Source organism: Macrobrachium nipponense, chromosome 4 (genome assembly GCF_015104395.2).
Source record: "Macrobrachium nipponense isolate FS-2020 chromosome 4, ASM1510439v2, whole genome shotgun sequence".
Lineage (NCBI taxonomy): Eukaryota > Metazoa > Arthropoda > Malacostraca > Decapoda > Palaemonidae > Macrobrachium > Macrobrachium nipponense.
In genome coordinates, this window is record NC_061100.1 from 8,837,879 (window position 1) to 8,858,750 (window position 20,872).

Consider the following 20,872-nt stretch of genomic DNA (forward strand, 5'->3'; position numbering starts at 1 on the left):
ACATAACACATTACCGCAATGGCAGAAAAAAAAAAAATCTCGGTTTAAAGAGAAACGGGAGTTAATCTCTCTAGCGCACAGTAGTGTCCTAGTTGTTTCAAGCACTTATTGCAGAGTTGCCAGATAGCGCCAGATTATACTATTTCAATCGCTTACAATTGAGTTGCCAGATAAAGCAGAAGTCACTATAATAAGCTGTTCTCCGAAAAGTTTAGAAATATGTAGCAGAAGTTTTTTGAGTGATTGTACACAATAATGAAAAATAATAAAACACAAAAGAGGAGCATCCTAAACAGAATACTCAGACAAAAGTCACTACTTAGATGCCCTGATATTATCAAAACACATTATGGTTACAGCCAGAGTTGCCGTTTTGAGTAATTTTGTCTGTTTTTAGTGTGGCTTTCTGGTGACATCTGGCAACCCTCCGTGGCTTTTCCGACCACAGGCCACGGCACTGAAGAAAAAAATTCTTCACTTTGCCTTTTTATGTTTTATTATGAAAATAAAGATATAAAACATATCCTGCTTATTTATACAAATGGAATTTTATTGAAATCCTTTTTTTTTTATTTTTTTTTTTCGTCAAAAATACTTTATATTAAGCTAATGACGTGTAGTTTCTAACATCACGGAAAATAATTCTACATAGGAAAATACGCATTCTAACCATTAAATCATAAATAAATTTAAAAATCAGATGAACTGCATATGGTAAACACTGCTAAAAGCCAATATTGTGAAGAAAAAACGGCATCACTGGTTACAGCGAAAATCTCCCAGTCATTTCGAAACAAGTTAAGTGTTTTCAAAAAAAACAAGTTCAGTGTGTTGTGTCTCGGTAAACATCAGGCACAGACATAATCACATTCTCATACATACACCCTTTAATTTTCATGTCAATACAAAAATACATAAACATTAAAAATTTACATGAGTAACAAACTAAAAATTGTGTTACAACATACAATACCCCTTCTACTCCCAGGATAGAATAAACTGCCCCATCCCCCCAAAAAATTTCCCATCCATCTAAGAAATCTTAAACAGAATTTATGAACATAATATTGGCTCAAACTCTCCATGCTCACCTGGGGTATGTTCAAATGTAAAAAATGTCATGATAGTGTTTAGTCTTTTAAGAAACATGAATTCATCCCCATGAATGGTTTCCTGCAAAATCCAAGCACAGGCATTAAAGGAATTTCCAGTGAGACACTAGTAAAAAGATTTACAAATTAAGACCAAAACGTAATGTGCATGATAATGATTTGATGTAAGAGCAAACTAAGGAAATCTGAATAGAAAAGCTGGAGACAATGAAAGGAAGGAAAAGGATGCACATGTATAATGTATATATGTATGGTAATATAGATAGCAATGGTAAAAATAAAGTGAGTATTTATACATTTCACTGAAAAATGGTAGCCGACTTCTAGACAAAATAAAATAGTGCAAATGAAGTAACGTGATATTCCATCATAATTCAACAATAAAAAAAAAAACTTATAGACTACAAAGATAAAACTGGCTTTAACATATTAACAGTTAACAACTATGAAAAGAACACCAAGTGATCTTAACTGTCCTGCAAATATTGCACATTTTGGCATTTTGTCAATGATAAGATGCAAAGGTTTCTCTGAAGAAACACCCAAAAGCACACTGAAGCTTGTGACCTGCATAACAAGAGCCAAGTCTTCTACGATAAACCTTTTCCACCCAAATGACAAATGCTACCAGAACAAATTTACTGCCTAAACCCTCATTATTGTAATATAGCACTGTATTACTAATACTATTCTGTAACTTTTTTTTCTATTGCATTACCATCCAAGTGCACCCACAAAATATGCAGGTTCCCAATAACAAACTAGTATGAATGTGCTAGGAGTTTATCCTGCTTATTACACAGAATACAAGGCTTTCCAGTGGGGTCGCAATAACACAAAGGTTACAGAAGTGGAGGGAGAACAGAACAAAGTAAAAATTAACATAAAATTGATCTATCTTCCATTAGCCAAATCTGAATCCAATACTTTTATAGCTACACAGCAAAATACTGTATCTGAAATATTAGGAAGTCTAAGGATAAAATCTTGTGTATTTCCTTTCACTCCTGTAGATTTTTATGAACTGATAAATGTCAGTGTTATTAGCAATTCATTCATGTCATAGGAAAGAGATTGACTACTTTTTCTAACCAAAAACTACCTTCAGATTAAAATAAATTTCCTCCAGTTATTTAATCCCTCATTCACCGATCTCAAATCAAAGTATGTACCTTTTTTAGTGTGTTACATACTTCAGTATTGACACCCTAATGAAGCATCCACTTTTAAAAACTGTCTAAGCAAACAGTTAGGTTACAGAAATAACTCAAAAAAGTATTGTACCTCAGGGAAACTGATATCACAAGCTGAACTGTCATCCTAATTTTGTCAAAGATTTATTTAGTCAAACTGGCATTACAACAACAAGAGGTCACATACATCATCTGCTATAGAATTTCCCATATGGTTTACTACGTATTTAGAAAGACAAATATGTAGGGTCTTACAAAATGCTTGTTAAACATTGTAGTGCTTATTACAATACAGCCTAGATCCACTATATTCCTTGAAAGGACCTACGTATGTGTGACATATAGTATTGGAAAACAAAGAAACTTTCTATGGAATGAACTGAATCAAAAACTTCATGCTGGAATTCCAGAAGACAGAAATTTGTGACATAACCACAATTGAAGTTCCTAACAATGAACTAAACAAGCTTAAAAACCTGACTTATATGCAAAATTCAAGCCTGTTTTATTTTAATTAAAATTCAGAAGCTCTAACGAGAACCAAAATACCAAAACTGAGAACTTCAATTCATCAACCTCATGGAGTCAAGTTGGCATATTATCAACAATCCCTTTCTGAAAAGTTGCAAAATCTCATCATAATTAGCAGCCTTCCCTTACGCATACAAATAAACTAGACAAAAAAAATCTATCAACTAGTTAGAAGAGGGCACTTTAGAAGCATTTAGCAACAAAATAATAATTTAGGGCCCCAAGGGTTTGTAAATACTGCAGCAAGGCAAGTCAATTTATCTTACTCTTTCATGAGGTAAAGGGTACCACATAGTATGCCATTCTTAAGAGGATACAAGGTTTTCTCTGAACACCTGGTGTTTTGTTCCCTTCATTGTATCACTTGTTCCGTTTGGTCTCTTCACACTTACCTGTCCAACTTCTTTCAGTTTTACTGCGTTCCAATTTAAGCTTTTAATTCAAGACCAAAATTCTTTCGGGTGAGCCCTGAGTCTACAAATGTGAATCCGTGGTCTCTTTCCAGTACAGTAATTAATAGCCATAATCATCTAATAGAACAATAGCAAGTTTTAATTTACAATTAAAAAGAAACAGGAAGTGATAATTACAATTAACATTCATGGGATCATACAAGCCTGTGGGATCCAGATTCTACTTGAATCTGCCCAATTCAAGATGGTTCACTTCATAACTTTCATTTAAGATAATGAAACTAAAATGTACTTTTGTACAAAATACAACTAACAATTACATCAATTCTGAGAAACTTACTTCATATCCAAAGACAAAATAGCTCCAAGTTACTGCAAGTGATGTGGAACTATCAGAACTATAACTGTGACATCTTCATGAAAAGGATAAATTTTTCCCAGCATTTTGCCATTTTGCAAATGTGTGACTACATTAAATTACTTTAACTTTGTCTAGTCAAGATATCCTTAGACAAAACTTAAAAAGCTAACAGCAATGAAAGAGAAATTCTGAATGTATATGACATTCCTTTCATGGCACTCGCCAAGCATTTTCCACAATACTTGGAAGTTTGTTAAACTACCGTTTGTCATGACTCAAATTTACAATAGAAAGACAGTGATCTTGAAGACCATCATCTCCAGAAAAAAATTAGCCAAACAAATCTAGGAAAAGCATGTTTCCCTTCAAACTTTAAAGATCCTATTTACTCAACTGAAAAATTTTAGAGGCATAAGTATCAGTTGCTCTTCATTTAAAAGACCTAAAATTCAACATCACAGCATAGTAATTATAATGTAGAAATATAATCCATAGTATAATTTTTCACCAACTTGTGTACTTCACATTTCTCATTAGGGTTGTAACTTTTGTTTACTCTTAAATGAATTGCATACCTGTAGCATTCATTACGTTCTGCATGTAGAGAACTCGGTTCACTCAAATCTGTTGTCAAATAATTCAAGAGGCAATGTGTTGACAACAAAGTTCAATATACTAAGAAACATTGAATACTTCTTTCTCACTTAGAGACTGAAGAAAATCCATTTCAATTACCTGTACAACAAAGATGAATAAATTATTAAGTATGAAGAATAACAAACTAAAGACGAAAAAATTCTGATAAAATTCTTTCAATAATTAGGGGTCACTTACTTCATAAAATTCTTCACATTTTTTGCAAAAATTTCAGAACAGGGCTAATATGGAAATAGGTTTTTTGACACAAGCCAATCAATGGCATAACATAAACGAATCAGGACAGTCATAACTTCGAATCGGCAGTCACAGTGTGAAGCAAATTCTTGCCAACTGCGGCAAATAAATCTGAGATAGCGGAGCAGGTAGAGAAGGAACGACGTCTCGTTTGAAACTAGAGGTCCAAAAGAACGTCATGTTCCAGATAAATGGTCTCTAAAAAGACCAAGATGGTTGTGTGTGGATTGACATAAGCATGAAGTTTGGGCTGTTGCCTGCACAAAAAAATTTCTATTTAATATTTGAAAATAATTACTGTCATGTATTCCAGATGTTATGTAACGAGCGCGGGAGAACTTAGCTCCGCAGACACGTTCAGCTCAGAGCTATTGCACTGTGTTGCATAATGCGTAAATGTTATAAGTATAACCAATTATTATTGTGTTAGTATCGAGTCCGACACACAGGCTTCGATCTTATAAATTCTACCTCATGTATGCAGGATATGATTCCTTATTGTGTATAGAGCTCCAATGCTCAAATGTTTGTTATGATTCTATTATATTTGCTTTTTGTATTTTGTATATTCCACTACCTGCCTTCTTCAATGTAGTTTTTAGCCAATAAACACAAGCAAGAAGATACTGCTTTATTATCGCCTTTCATCCCGGAACCTCGGCGACGAGAAATGGAATATTACCTCCAATACTAAAACACCATCTTTCCCTCTACCTACAGGTAAGAGTGAAGAATTGTCATATGGGTCATATAACTAAAGCAGACCCAAAATAATGACGACAAAACATTGGCGACGAGAAATGGAATATTACCTCCAATACTAAAACACCATCTTTCCCTCTACCTACAGGTAAGAGTGAAGAATTGTCGTATGGGTCATATAACTAAAGCAGACCCAAACTAATGACAACAAAACATTGGGTACGCAGGTGACGAACTCATAGCAACCAAATGGGAGCCACTATAAGCCTAATACGCCTAATCTCCTAGCCAACAAGCGGAAGACGACGACCCCAGTCGGATGAAGTCTACCCGAAAACGAAGAATCTCAATTACCTAGATGCCTTCATCACACTCAAACCAGCAACCAAGCAACGCTGTGCATCAGGAGCGTCAACACAATAAAAAAAAATGGGTTGGTTTAGAGAGTTAAAGTGCCAAGGTATGTCTATGCAAGTTGTAGCCTACAAGGTAGAAAAAAAAGAGAACTTCCAAATTCATAGCCTAGCCTAAACTTCTTAGTATCACAGCAAAAATGCCGATAGATGTCCAAAGGTTACCCAGCTTTAGATCGGTGTGATCCTAAATCAGTGGGTACAAGATGGAAAAAGTGGATAGGCAGCTTCCATGTTTATCTAACAGCACTAGGGAAAATAAACGAAAAGCAGCAGAAGGCTTTGTTACTTCATACTGCAGGTTTAGAAGTTCAGGAAGTATTCAATACTTTGAATCTAACAGGTGATTCATTGCAGGACGCAATTGAAGGGCTCACAAATTATTTTGCTCCTCAAGCAAATAAATACTTTGAATGTTATCAGTTCATAGAAGATCACAGGAATCAGGTGAGACAATAGATTCTTTTGTAACGAGGTTAAAGAAATTAGCTTCAACTTGTGAATTAGAGATCTAGAAGTCAGGTTAATAGAGCAAATTATAGTAAGGAGTAACTCGCAAGAGCTTAGAAAGAAGTTATTGCAGGAAAAAAAATTAAACTTGCAAAAAGTTCTGGAAATAGCAAGAGCAATAGAAACAGCTAATTACCAGTCCAATGTCATTTGTAGGTAAGACCTCATAACAACAGTAACCAGGTAAATCATGTAGCCTATAAAAGGAGTTACCAACATGAAAAGAAAGGGCAAAACAAATGAAACGAGTAAGCCTAGCCCAGATATACCCAAGTATAACAAGGGTAAACCTAATGCCTACTCACAGAAAAGTCAAAGTCACATAAGGACACAAAAACCTCATAAGAAATCGTGCTTTAGATGTGGTAAACAAGATCATTATAGCAATGATTGGGATAAGTGCCCAGCGTCAGGTCAGACGTGCAATAACTGCAGGAAGCGTGGTCATTTAACCTTAAACGCCGAAGCGGTATATTAAAAATCGTCTTCTGTGTGCCCGGGGGGGGGGGGGGGGGGGGTGGTTCCGGAGTGAGCGCGGAAGCGGAAAAATATTTTTTCAAAAAATCACAGCGTACTTACTTTTCAATATTAAGAGTTCATTTTTGGCTCCTTTTTTTGTTATTGCCTGAAGTTTAGTATGTAACCATCAGAAATGAAAAAAACAATTATCATTATCATATATAAATAATGTAATAAATGATACCGCGAAAACAAAATTTCATATATAATTATATTCAAAATCGCGCTGTGTGCAAAACGGTTAAAGGTACGAGTTAATTTTTTTCTGTTGCAATGTACACTAAATTGTGATCCTTTTGGTATATAACACAAATGTAAAACGATAAAAGCAACACAGAGAAAATATTATCACAAAATGATGCACGAATCGTAACGTTGACATAAAAAAATATTTTTTTTTTATATTCACCATAAATCTAAATATTGTGCTAGAGACTTCCAATTTGTTTCAAAATGAAGATAAATGATTGAATATTACTATACTGTAAGAGTTTAGCTTACAATTGCAGTTTTCGACCATTTTGGACGAGTTAAAGTTGACCAAATGTAGAATTTTAAAATATTTTTTATATGCAATTATTTCAAAAAATCAGAGAAAAGCTACAAATCTTCAAATATTTTTTGTGTATTCTACATTAATTGCGCATATTTTCATATATAAAACTCAATGAAAACGCCTAATATGAAAAGGAGCAAATATTAGGAGAATGCGACGTACGCATTTTGGAGATTGCGGCCAAGAATCGGCACACAGAGGGAAGTTTTTCAAAAATTCACCATAAATCTAAATATTGTGCTAGAGACTTCAAGTTTGTTTCAAACTGAAGATAAATGATTGAATATTACTAGACGGTAAGAGTTTTAGCTTACAAATGCGTTTTTCGACCATTTCGGTTGAGTCAAAGTTGACAGAACGTAGTTTTTTTTTCCTATTTATCGTGATCTATATGCAAATATTTCGATATTGAGAAAAGCTACAACCTCAAATATTTTCTGTTGTATTTTGCATGACATTGAGCACATTTTCATATATGAAACTCTATAAAATTCCTAATATGAAAATGAGCAAATATTAGGAGAATGCGACGTACGCATTTCGGAGATTTGCGGCCAAGAATCGGCGCGCGGAGGGAAGGAAAAAGTTTTTTTCAAAAATTCCCCATAAATCTAAATATTGTGCTAGAGACTTAGAGTTGTTTCAAAATGAAGATAAATAATTGAATCTTACTAGAAGGTAAGAGTTTAGCTTACAATTTGCAGTTTTGACATTTCGGTTGAGTCAAAGTTGACCAAATGTAGTTTTTTCCTATTTATTGTGATTTATATGCAAATATTTCGAAAAATGAGAAAAGCTACAACCTTCAAATATTGTTTTGTATTCTACATTAAATTGCACACATTGTCATATGAAACTCTATAAAAACACCTAATATGAAAATGTAGTATTAGGAGAATGCGACGTACGCATTTCGGAGATTTGCGGCCGAGAATCGGCGAGCGGAGGGAAGGAAAGTTTTTTTCAAAAATTCACCAATCTAAATATTGTGCTAGAGACTTGAATTGTTTCAAAATGAAGATAAATGATTGAATATTACTAGACTGTAAGAGTTTTGCTTACAATTGCGTTTTTTACCATTTCGGTTGAGTCAAAGTTAGCTGAACTTAGTTTTTTCTAGTTATCGTGATTTATATGCAATTTTTCCAAAAATGAGAAAAGCTACAACCTTCAAATATTTTTTGTGTATTTTACATTAAATTGCACACATTTTCATATATAAAAATTTATGAAACGCCTAATATGAAAAGGAGCAAATATTAGGAGAATACGACGTACACATTTCAGAGATTTGTGCGGACCCCGAGAATCCAGGGCGCGCACAGGGGAAGGAAAAAGATTTTTTCAAAAAATTCACCATAAATCTAAATATTGTTCTAAGAGAACTTCGATGAATTTATTACTAGCACTGAAAAGAGGGGTTTGTTTCAGCTTACGAAATGCGTTTTTTTTCGACCATTTCAGACGAGTCAAAGTTGACTGAACGTAGTTTTTTCCTATTTATCGTGATTTATATGCAAACATTTCAAAAATGAGAAAAGCTACAACCTCCAAAATATTTTTTGTTGGTATTCTGCATGAAATTCACAAACATTTTCATATATGACACTCTATAAACGCCTAATATGAAAATGAGCAAATATTATGAGAATGCGAAGTACGCATTTTGGAGATTTGTGGCCAAGAATTGCGAGCGGAGGAAGAAAAAAGTTTTTCAAAAATTCGCCATAAATCTAAATATTGTGCTAGAGACTTCAAATTCATTTTAAAGTGAAGATAAATAATTGAATATTACTAGACTGTAAAAGTTTTAGCTTACAAATGCGCTTTTTTGCCCATTTTGGTCGAGTCAAAGTTGACCAAACGTAGTTTTTTCCTTATTTATCGTGACTTATATGCAAATATTTCAAAAATGAGAAAAGCTACAAACCTTCTATATTTTTTTTGTTGTATTTTGCATGAAATTGCGCACATTTTCATATATGAAACTCTATAAAACACCTAATATGAAAAGGAGCAAATATTAGGAGAATGCGACGTATGCATTTCGGAGATTTGCGGCCGAGAATCGGCGCGCGGAGGGAAGAAAAAAGATTTTTTCAAAATTTCACCATAAATCTCAAATATTGTTCTAGAGACTTCGAATTTGTTTTAAAGTGAAGATAAATAATTGAATATTACTAGATTGTAAGAGTTTTAGCTTACAAATGGCGTTTTCGACCATTTCGGTCAGTCAAAATTGACCAAACGTAGTTTTTTCCTATTTATCGTGATTTATATGCAAATTTTTTTAAAAATGAGAAAAGCTACAAACTTCAAATATTTTTTGTTGTATTTTGCATGAAATTGCGCACATTTTCATATGTAAACTCTATAAAAACACCTAATATGAAAATGAGCAAATATTAGGAGAATGCGAACGTACGCATTTTGGAGATTTGCGGCCGAGAATCGGCGCACGGAGGGAAGGAAAAGTTTTTTTTCAAAAAATTCACCACAAATCTAAATATTGTTCTAGAGACTTCGAATTTGTTTTAAAATGAAGATAAATGATTGAATATTACTAGACTGTTATGTAATTTGCTCACCCAAAAATACCATATAAAAAAAATATTATATATATATATACAGCGGTCCCGGGTTACGCCGGGTCTGGCTTACGACGTTCCGAGGTTACGACGCTTTTTCTTAATATTCATTGAAAATCCGCCCTGGGTTACAACGCTTGTTCCGAGTTACGACAGTGACGCTTCGATGCTCTGAGTTTACGATGCTTTTAAAAAAACACATATTACATAAGATAAGAATCCTTTATAGTTTAGCACAGTTTCTCTCTCTCTCTCTTTGTATTTTCCAATGAAAATAATCACTATAATTCTCTCTCTCTCTCTCTCTCTTATACTACAAAGATGTATGTTTTTTAGTATGATAAATAAATGACCTTACTATTTTCAAATATTAAATATTAATTTATACAGCAATAATATCAATTCATTAAAGAAAATACCATAGTGAATTAGTAAGATTTAGCTTATATTTAAAAAATTATCGAAGAATGAAGGAAATCCCAGTCTTCTCTCTAACCTTTTTCGAGATCCAGGTACTAAAACTGTCAGATATACATCATGTTCTGTGACAGCCAGGAGGGGGAAAAGCTGGGGGAGAGCTGCAGTGTTGCAATCACGTGGTCCTGACATTCCCCCCCCCCCCTCTCTCTCTCTCTCTCTCTCTCTCTCTCTCTCTCTCTAAGTTAGTTTATCAAGTGTAATACTGTAAATCAGAACAAGATGGCAGTAAGTTCCAACTGCGGGAAGAAGTGGCGTAATTTAGCTTGCTTGGCGGATTCGCAATACGATGAGGTAGCAGGAAGGGAACTGGCATTTCTCATCTATGAAATCAGCAACAGTCCTAACCAAAAAAAGATACCAAAAAAGCATTCATAGATATATTAGAAGGATATAATCCTTCAAACTGGAACAAATCTAATGAAAACATCTTGAAAATAATTGAAGAAGTTCCAAATAAAATCCAAGTGGTCAAGAGACTCATAAAGAAAATATACATAAACCAACATATTCCGACAAAGAAAATGAATAAGGTGAATCTTGTGAATATCCTAATGATGCATTAGAAAAAGAATGCCAAAAGCATGCAAACTGTGTAAGGTTTGATATAGCATAGTCAATCCACAAAACCTAATCAGAAAATGTGCTGCATGCAACATTCCGACCCATCCACAGTGTGCTGAGGTAATGCAAGATTTGAGAAAAGATACAAGAATTTTTTGTTCAACATGTCTATCATGGATAGACAATGTTATTAAATCAAGATTGAATGTACAAATAGTTGAGGATGAAGAAGAAGAGGAAGAGGAAGAAGAAGAAGAAGAAGAAGAGGAAAACGGAAGAGAAGTAAACAAAAATGAAATGACAGAAAAAAATAAGGAAAACAAAGAACAAGATGAAGTATGGATGCAGAGATACTCATTGATACTACATATGAGGCAATAAAGCAGCATACCTACGAAAGAAATAAATTACAATATGACAACAGAAAAGCAAATCCCGAAGAGGCTCTACCCAGATCTACACAATGACGGGAAAGAGGAAAAAATAGACAAGAAAGACAAAATCTGCAACCTTTTGAAAAGAGGGAATTGCAAACATCCTAAGGTATGTCAAAACTATGAAATATATGGTAAATGTGCATACCTAGATGGCTATGGGGATGATTGCAGAGATCTGCATCCAAAAATATGTAAAAACCTAAAAGAAGGAAAAGGATGTAAGTTCGACAAAAAATGCAAATATATGCACCCTGTAGCCATGAATCATAATCAAATAAATAACCAACCAAGTAATAAAATCCAAAATAAGAAAGAAACAAATAAAGAGAGAAATCAAGAATATCAGGTAAAGAGAAAAACAAAAAACAAACCAACCAATGAGATATGCAGAGTGTCAGCAAAAAATTTCAAAGCATCAGCTCCGAAATTCTACTCAAGAGATAATAACTGTATTTATTATGCAAGAGGATATTGGCAGAAACGGAGAAATTGCAGATTCAGACACAAAATGAATAATTATGATGAAGGAAGATCAAATATTATGAAAAGTTGGATTTTTTAATGTCAGAATTTCTGGAAATGAAAAAAAGAACAACATACCAGAACAGGAAAGAGACATGGGAAAATCCTTATTACTACCATTATTAAATGAAGGAGAAAACACGCAAACCATCATAGTGATGAATGCGCAGGGTTTAGTTACGAGTAACTCAAAAAGAAAAATAGAGTACTTAGAAGAACTAACCCAATGAAAAGAAAATAGATATAATGAATATAAGTGAAACCTGGTATTCCCAAGAGACTGGGAATGATGATCAAATAAAAGGGTTCCAAACTTATAGATCAGATAGAAAAAATAGGAATCAAGGGGGAACCGCAATATATGGGAAAGACAAAAAACAAGGAAAAATATATGAGAAATATAGTAACTCAGAATGTGAACTAATAGCGGTAGAATTTGAATCTGAAAAATTAATGAACATAGTAATATATAGACCTCCTAATACTAAAGAGTTTGACTTAATAATTGAAAAATTGGATAATATATGTAGATATCACAAGGACTGGACTATTCTCCTATTCGGTGACATCAACTTTGTCCTTTCGTAGAATGGAAAAGAACGAATAGGAGATTGTGGTTGTACTTATACATATAAAAAAGAGAGTAATAGTAGTGCAGAAGATAAGAGGCAATTTGAAAAGCTATTAGATATGCTACTAGAATACAACATTCAACAAATAAATCACCTGCCAACAAGAAAGGAAAATACTTTAGACCTAGTATTTGTGAATGAGATGAATTATGTTAAAGAAATAATAGTTTATAATGCGAGTATTTCAGACCATAATGTCATAGAATTAACAGTTCATTCCAAAGCAAGTGAAAATAGAGATAAGCAAGAAATGAAAAAGTGGAAGGATATGAAGATACAACTTCTACAGTAAAAATATAAAATGGTCAGAAATTAATGAAGAATTAAACAAAGATTGGGATAACATTTTCGTAAGTGATGACATAAGGGTAAATACGGAGATATTATATAAAATATTGGAGAAAATAGTGGATAAATATATACCGAAGAAGAAAAGTAAACATCATTCATGCATACCAAGAGACAGAAGGATCTTGTTCCAGAAAATCAGAAAGTGGAAAAAAGGTCTTGCAAAAGAAAAAAATGCATGGAAAGTTATAGAACTAAAAAGTAAGATAGAAAAATGCAGAACAAAAGATATACAATCAAAAGAAAATGAAAAACGGGACTTGGAAGAAAAAAACCCTATTAAATATCAAGAAAAACCCCAACTATTATACTCATATGCGAAGAAGATGAATAAAGAAGAATAGAAATAGGCCCTCTGAGAATTGAAGGGAGATTAACGAATGAAAAAAAGGAAATTTGAAACATACTGGCAGAACGATATAAGAGAGAATTCACCCCTAGAATAGATAATGAAGATAATGATATAGAAGTAAGGGACGAAAATAGTGAATATTTAGCTGACATAGAAATTAATGAAGCTGATATTGTGCAGGCAATTAATGAAATTAAAAATGGACAGCTGCTGCAGGGCCGGATGGAGTCCCTGCTATTTTGTTAAAGAAAGTAGTTCATTCTATCGCAAAGCCACTTGCAATATTATTAAGACAAAGTGTAGATACAGGCAAGATTTATGATGAGCACAAATTAGCATATATCACCCCTACTTTCAAAAGTGGATCAAGACTAGAGGCAAGTAATTACAGGCCTGTGAGTCTAACATCACATATTATGAAAGTGTATGAAAGGGTAATGAAGAAAAATATTATGAAACATTTAATAAAAAATAATTTGTTTAATATAGGACAACACGGTTTCGTACCCGGAAAAAGTACACAAACCCAACTGTTAGTCCACCGTGAGAACATATTCAAAAATATGAAAAGCGGAAATGAAACAGATGTGGTTTATCTAGACTTTGCAAAAGCTTTTGACAAAGTAGACCATAATATTAGCGAAGAAAATTAGAAAACACAAATCGTAGATAAAGTAGGAAGATGGTTAAAAGAATTTTTTACACAACAGAAAACAGATAGTTATTGCAAACGATGAGAAATCGGATGAAACCAAGGTAATATCCGGTGTGCCACAAGGTACGGTGCTAGCTGCAATATTGTTTGTTATTATGATTGAAGACATAGACAGTAATGTTAAGGATTCGGTAGTGAGTAGTTTCGCTGATGACACAAGAATAAGTAGAGAAATTACTTGTGATGAAGATAGGAACGCTCTACAAAGAGACCTTAACAAAGTATATGATTGGGCAGAGGAAAATAGGATGGTATTTAACTCTGATAAATTTGAATCAATAAATTATGGAGACAGAAAGGAAAGCTATATGCATATAGGAGACCTAATAATGAGACAATCACAAATAAGGAAGCAGTTAAAGACCTTGGTGTGATGATGAATAGGAAACATGTTATGCAATGATCAAATAGCATTCTGTTGGCAAAATGCAAAGCAAAAATGGGAATGTTGTTACGGCACTTCAAAACAAGAAAAGCTGAACACATGATTATGCTTTATAAAACATATGTTCGTAGTCCCACTTGAATATTGCAATATGATATGGTACCCACACTATCAAAAGGATATTGCACAAATAGAGAGTGTACAAAGGTCCTTTACAGCTAGAACAGAAGAAGTTAAGGACCTAGACTACTGGGAAAGACTACAATCCTTAAAATTATATAGTCTAGAAAGGGAATAAGGCGAACGCTACATGATAATTCAGGCATGGAAACAGATAGAAGGAATAACAGAAAATATCATGGAACTAAAAATATCAGAAAGAGCAAGCAGAGGTAGATTAATAGTGCCCAAAACTATACCAGGAAAAATAAGGAAAGCACACAGGACATTAATCTACTACGCACCAGCATCGATAATGCAGCGTCTATTCAATGCGTTGCCAGCTCATCTGAGGAATATATCAGGAGTGAGCGTAGATGTGTTTAAGAATAAGCTCGACAAATATCTAAACTGCATCCCAGACCATCCAAGATTGGAAGATGCAAAATATACCGGAAGATGTACTAGCAACTCTCTGGTAGACATTAGAGGCGCCTCACACTGAGGGACCTGGGAGCAACCCGAACGAACTGTAAGGTCTGTAAGGTAAGGTAAGGTCTGTAAGGTAAGGTCTCTCTCTCTCTCTCTCTCTCTCTCTCTCTCTCTCTCTCTCTCTCTCTCACATTTACCGAGACTTGAGATTTTTTTATGTACTTGTACTATTTGTTTTTAATACTTTCAAATAATAATAATAATAATAATAATAATAAACTGTAATTACAAAATTCATATGTGATAGTATTTTAAAGAAATACAATACGTACTAATCTATCCATGTCACTTTTAATCAAGGTTAACTCTCTCTCTCTCTTTTGCCACACAAGATAATAATGAGTCATAGTGGTAACTCACTCCCCTCTCTTTCGCTGGAAGCGTTATAAACAGAGAGAGATAAACACTCTCTCTCTCTCTCTTTTACCGAGATTAATGAATTTTTTATGGTACTAGTATGTAAAATGTTTATTGATAATTTCAGTTATTTAATAATAATAATAAAACTTTAATTACAAAATTCATAATGGTCGTATTTTAAAGAGATGAAAATGACCTTTCCATTTCACTTGTAAGGATAATTCCTCTTTCTTACTGAGATGAGAGAATTTTTATGGTAGATGCACGTGTTTATTATATTTTCAAATAATAATAATAATAATAATAATAATAATAATAATAATAATAATAATAATATAATAGAAGTAGTAATAATACGATAACTAATTTCAAAAGAAAATTCTTCCCTTTGTCTTTTTCTGTATCAATTTCCCCACCTCAACTCGAGTGACACTCAAGCTTAACAATGCCATACAATGGTCAACGAATTTAATGGTTTTCTGTAATTCTCTCTCTCTCTCTCTCTTACTGAGATGAGATCATTTTCATGGACGTGTATGTAATAAGTTTATCATTAATATTTTCCAATAATAATACTATAAGTACAAAATTCATATCTGAGTATTTTAAATACATAATCATTCCATTTCTCTCTTTTAAATACTGTAAGGACAACTCTCTCTCTCTCTCTCTCTCTCTCTCTCTCTCTCTCTCTCTCTCGTCTCTCTCTCTCTCTCTCCACAAGATACTTGTCATACATTTGGTGTTTCTATTTCTTCCTTTTATCTCTCTCGCTCTCAGCAAAAGAATTGATAGACAGACAAACATAATTGCACAGTCCTCTCTTTCTCTCTTCTCTGGAGAAATATATGTATTTATGGGAGGGGGAAAAAGTTGCCTACAGATGTTCATTTCAATCTATTGAAACCTAAGGAGTTATTTCTCTCTCTCTCTCTCTCTCTCTCTCTCTTGTATTTTAATGAAAATATACAGTAATTTGTGAATACAAAGTGTTACACATGAAAAAAGTAAATTAGTGATAATTTTAGAGATACGGCCCTAAGAAAAATTGCAAATTAGTAGTGAAATTTTCCCTGTGGACATGTTTTCAAGAACGTCGTTCCGGCTTACGATGATTTTCGGGTTATAACGCGTCTTAAGAACGGAACCCCCGTCGTAACCGGGGACCGTCTGTATATATATATATATATATATATATATATATATATATATATTGGCCCATCTCCCTCACTTAGGCCTTGCTGCTTTCAGTATCATCATCCGTGATAAAACTAGACCCCATATCCTCATCCTCCCCCTCATATGCACTAAAACCACTAAATTCAAGCTCACTTTCGGGATGTGAGCCTCGAACGGACATTGGGGGCAAATATTCGTCATCACTGACATCGGGACTGATGTCCTCATCACTCGATGACCATCCGCTATCAAAATGAGGACTTGCGACATATTCCCGATCAAGCTCCGATAAGTACTCCTCTATGTCCCTTCGGTTGGAGGCCTCCCAAATTCCTATGAATGCCCCTTAAGGATGCCCCGATGCTTCCTAGGGGTTACTAAAGGCACACGAGACACACGTTTGTGATCCTAAACCACTTTCATCAACACGTGGCCGCACAGAACGGCGTTGAGGCGCCAGGTCATCTTGGGTGCTTGGTCCTTCGCCATCATCCCAAAGTCCAAGATACGCCTTACACGATCCCTTCCGACGGGTAAAACGCGCCTTTCGCGGTCCACACGTCGTTGAGACATCTCTATGTACATCCTGTACCTCCACAAATATTCAAAGTCTCGCATAAGTTCAGGAAACATCAATTGCGACAAAAGATCGCTCTCGGACGACGCGGCGCTGATGCCGACTGATGCGAGAAGGAGGCATTTCGCGTATGCGCACCTGGGTCACTCTTCTAAACAAAACAACACCTCGATCCGTGAACTCCCAGCATCCCCCAAGGCCGGGGCGTGATTCAAAAGTTTTAGGCTGGTAGGCCTATAAGCAGGGCCAGGGAGAGCCATCACTGGGCCCTGGTACTGTGAGTGTCATTGGGCCCCTACCATTTGGCGAGCGAAGTGAGCCCATCCAGCTGGGGGGATCAGGATTTTAGAATTTGACCAATTTTAAGAGCCAATTTAAAGCCATAAATGTTCACTGGTAGGATGTAAATTCTGTTCATCTTGCCGTATTGGATCTTTATTTATGACTTGCAGTTAACAACTTTATTTTGTATTACATTACGTATAATTTGAGATAAACAAAACTTACTCATGAAACTCATTAAAGTGGCATTGTGCAGTAAGTCACTGTTGGCCTGTTGCATGTTGTGTATAATTATCATGCATAATAAAGTTTTTGATGAATTTGAAATTCAAATTTCCCTATATTAAATAAATCATAAATGTGACTGTTTCATACAAGTATACATGTATAATTATTAAAGAAATACTCCTTTCCTTGCTTTTCTAGCAGCAAAACACTCAATTAAATCATCAACATCAATCTTTCGTGCCAAATCACTTTCAATGCTTAAAAGACTTAGTGATGATAATCTCTTCTTGTCCCATTGTGCTTCTTAAGTGATTCTTAATCAACTTTAATTTGCTAAAGGATCTTTCTGCAGAGGCAACTGTGACTGGCAACGTCAAGAAAATTCTCAAGGCTGTGCATATATTTTGGAACAAATCTTGTAGTTTCAATTTTGTGATCTTATTAAGAAGCAGAAGTGGAGAGAGAGAGTTGTCATCTAAATTGGCTTTATGTATATTCTTAAGGTACAGAATTTCCTCAGTTAGCTTGTCACTAGAGATGTCTTTGCTATACTCAGTGCTAAAGTTTTTAGAATCATTTACTATCACTTCATCAGTCATATCAAGATATGACCACAGAAATCCAAATAGTTTGTTAATCTGGAAGATGGCCTGGTAACGCTTGTTAGTCTCTCACATACTGTGTCAATAACCTTAAAAAACACTTCTTTCTTAAACCTATGTTCGTCTGTCTGTATAAGTGAATCTTCACCTGATACCTTATCATCATCAGAGTCGGAGTCATCAAAAAAGGATTTTCTTTTTCCTTTCCGAGTGACCTCGAAATACTGGGGTCAATGTTCATGGCAACTGCGACAACTTTGGCTTCATCATAAATTAAATGCCACTTCTTTTTGAGAGACTGCAATTCAGTTTCCAAGTCCTCTATGTTTTTTACTTCAATATCTACAGTAGAAGACTGAGCTTGAATCACCTGATTTCTCTGATCTATTGAATTCAATAACTTGAACCAAAAAGCAGCCATCAAAATACATTCAAAAGAAGACACATACTTAATAGCGGCTGCCACATCTACTTTAGTTTTTAGCTGTTAAACTCTTCAGTTGGGATATTTCTTTAAGTGAAGCGAGAATACCAAGTAAATGGTGTGCAAAGGCCTGACACTAGCTACTCTATCTGTCCACAGAGTTCCAGATAAACCGTGAAGAGATGCCACAATGTGACTCTTAAGTATCTCCCAGCGTTTGGGACTGCTCGAGCAAATATTTATATACTGTCTGTACCATCCCAAAAAATGTTACTACCTCTTTGCAACAAGCAGCAGCATCAGAACCACACAAGTTTAAGGAATGACAGCCACAAGGTGAGAACAAGCAGAGAGGATTCTTTCTTTTAAGATGGCTCTGGACTCCATTGTACTCACCTGACATATTACTACCATTGTCGTATCCCTGACCTCTGCAATCTTCAAAAGGAATATGAGAATCACTAAGAAATTTTAATATCATCTCTGAAATGTCTGCCCGTCTTCTTACTGTCATCAATAAATGAAAGAAATCTCTCTTGTATCAGGTATTTACCACATTCATCACAAGTTAGGTATCTCAGGATGAATGTACTTTGTTCAGTATGTGACATATCCGGGGTATGCATCAAACATTATTGAATAATATTTGGCCTGATCACGCTCATTAAGAATACAGTCTTTAACCTTTTCGGCACATCATTAAATGAATTCATTTTGTGACGAATAGGAAAGAAAATTAGCCTGAAGACGCTTCCCATCCTTCTGAGCTTCTCTCACTTTAGATACTACATGATCTTGAAGAATGGGATCATAACGAGAAAGCAGCTCAATTATACCAAGAAAATTTCCATTATTTGTATCACCTATCATGCTAGACTCTCCTTGAAATGAAAGGCCTCGCTCTCCTAAAGTCAGTACAACATCCAAGATTCGTTTTAGAATTAGCTTCCATTTACTTTTCTCAGACTGAATTGATCTCTGTAACTGATCATCAATTCCAGATTCCTCTTTCAAACGTGTTTCTAACTGACGCCAGTCTAGATAACACTGTTTTGTGGTAGTTTGTATGCTCATGTTCTGGAATGCGGTTATAAAGTTTTTTCCATGACGATTGTTTTCCAATGCCACATGAAGCCAAATTTGAAGGTGTTTTTGGCTGTTGTGTACATCCTGCAATAAACAGTCGACAAGGAAAACAAAAAAGTGCTCTTTTACGCTGACTATACACTAGCCAATCTCGTTTTCCAGTTTCACCATTTGGTCTCTGAACTTTCAAAACTGTATAAGGGAAACTGTTACCCTTATCATCTGAAGCAATTTGACTTGGTATTGGCTGAGGGCCCTGTCTAACAAAATCTTCAATCTGCACTCGAGATGGCCTATCAGGGATCAAACCTATATCTCTTTGTTGTTCAGTGTCTTGTTTTCTGCATTTATTACATCGGATTCGGCTTTCTCTTGGGCATCCTGGACTAATGACTGTGAAGTTGAGGGGTCTGACTCTGAGGATGAGGGCAAGATATTCTGTTCTTCTACATTAGTGTCTATTGTGTCTATTTTCTTAACACCCACTTCAAATAATGTTCTTGCACACTTTGAAACAGCCTCTTCCCTAGCCTGTTTTTCTTTCCGCTTCTGTGCACCTGATTTGTGAGAATACATATGCCAGTCTGAAAGAAGAGGAAAAAAAACTTTGTTACCCTAAAGGCTAAAGCACAATGGTGATAATGACATTATGACACTTACACCATTACATGGTACATACTCAACAGTTTTGGTCAATTTGTTTAAAAAATGTACATGTTGTTATTGAACAATTTCATTTAATTTAACAGGGATGGACTTGGACTCAAAAATCGACTTTGGAATTCTTTCTTTGAAGCAGCCTATTTGGTGAGCAAAGCAAGCGGCAAGCCTATAAGCTATAGACCTGTAGGATAACCGCCTATTTAGGCATTATCCAGCTAAAGGGTAAGAACCATGTGATGTAAGCCTCCCCCTCCCCTCCCCCAAGAAAATTATGAAAACAACCAGGTGTGACTGTCTGCATATATTTTAAAGGAAAATATGGATAAACTATCATAAACAAACTGGTGTAAATAAACAATGCACATAATACTATACGGTCCATACCATTTCCCCAGGTTGGGAACCACTGCTGTAAGTTCTGTAACTTACTGAAATATTTGCCAAGGAATGAGAAAGACGATGTACATCCTGCCAGGCAATTAGAATGATGGTGACTGAGCGAGACGGAGAGTTGACATCGCTTATATTCCAACACAGCTGAGCTGCATTCATTTACGTAATTACGTGGTGTCACTCCAGGCTTAAGATTATTTAGA

General features: G+C 34.9%; 1 pseudogene; it reads right to left on the reverse strand.

Annotated features, from left to right (window-relative positions):
• Positions 1 to 20,872, reverse strand: part of LOC135211549 (protein lines-like) — a 53,917-nt pseudogene that overhangs the window by 20,494 nt on the left and 12,551 nt on the right.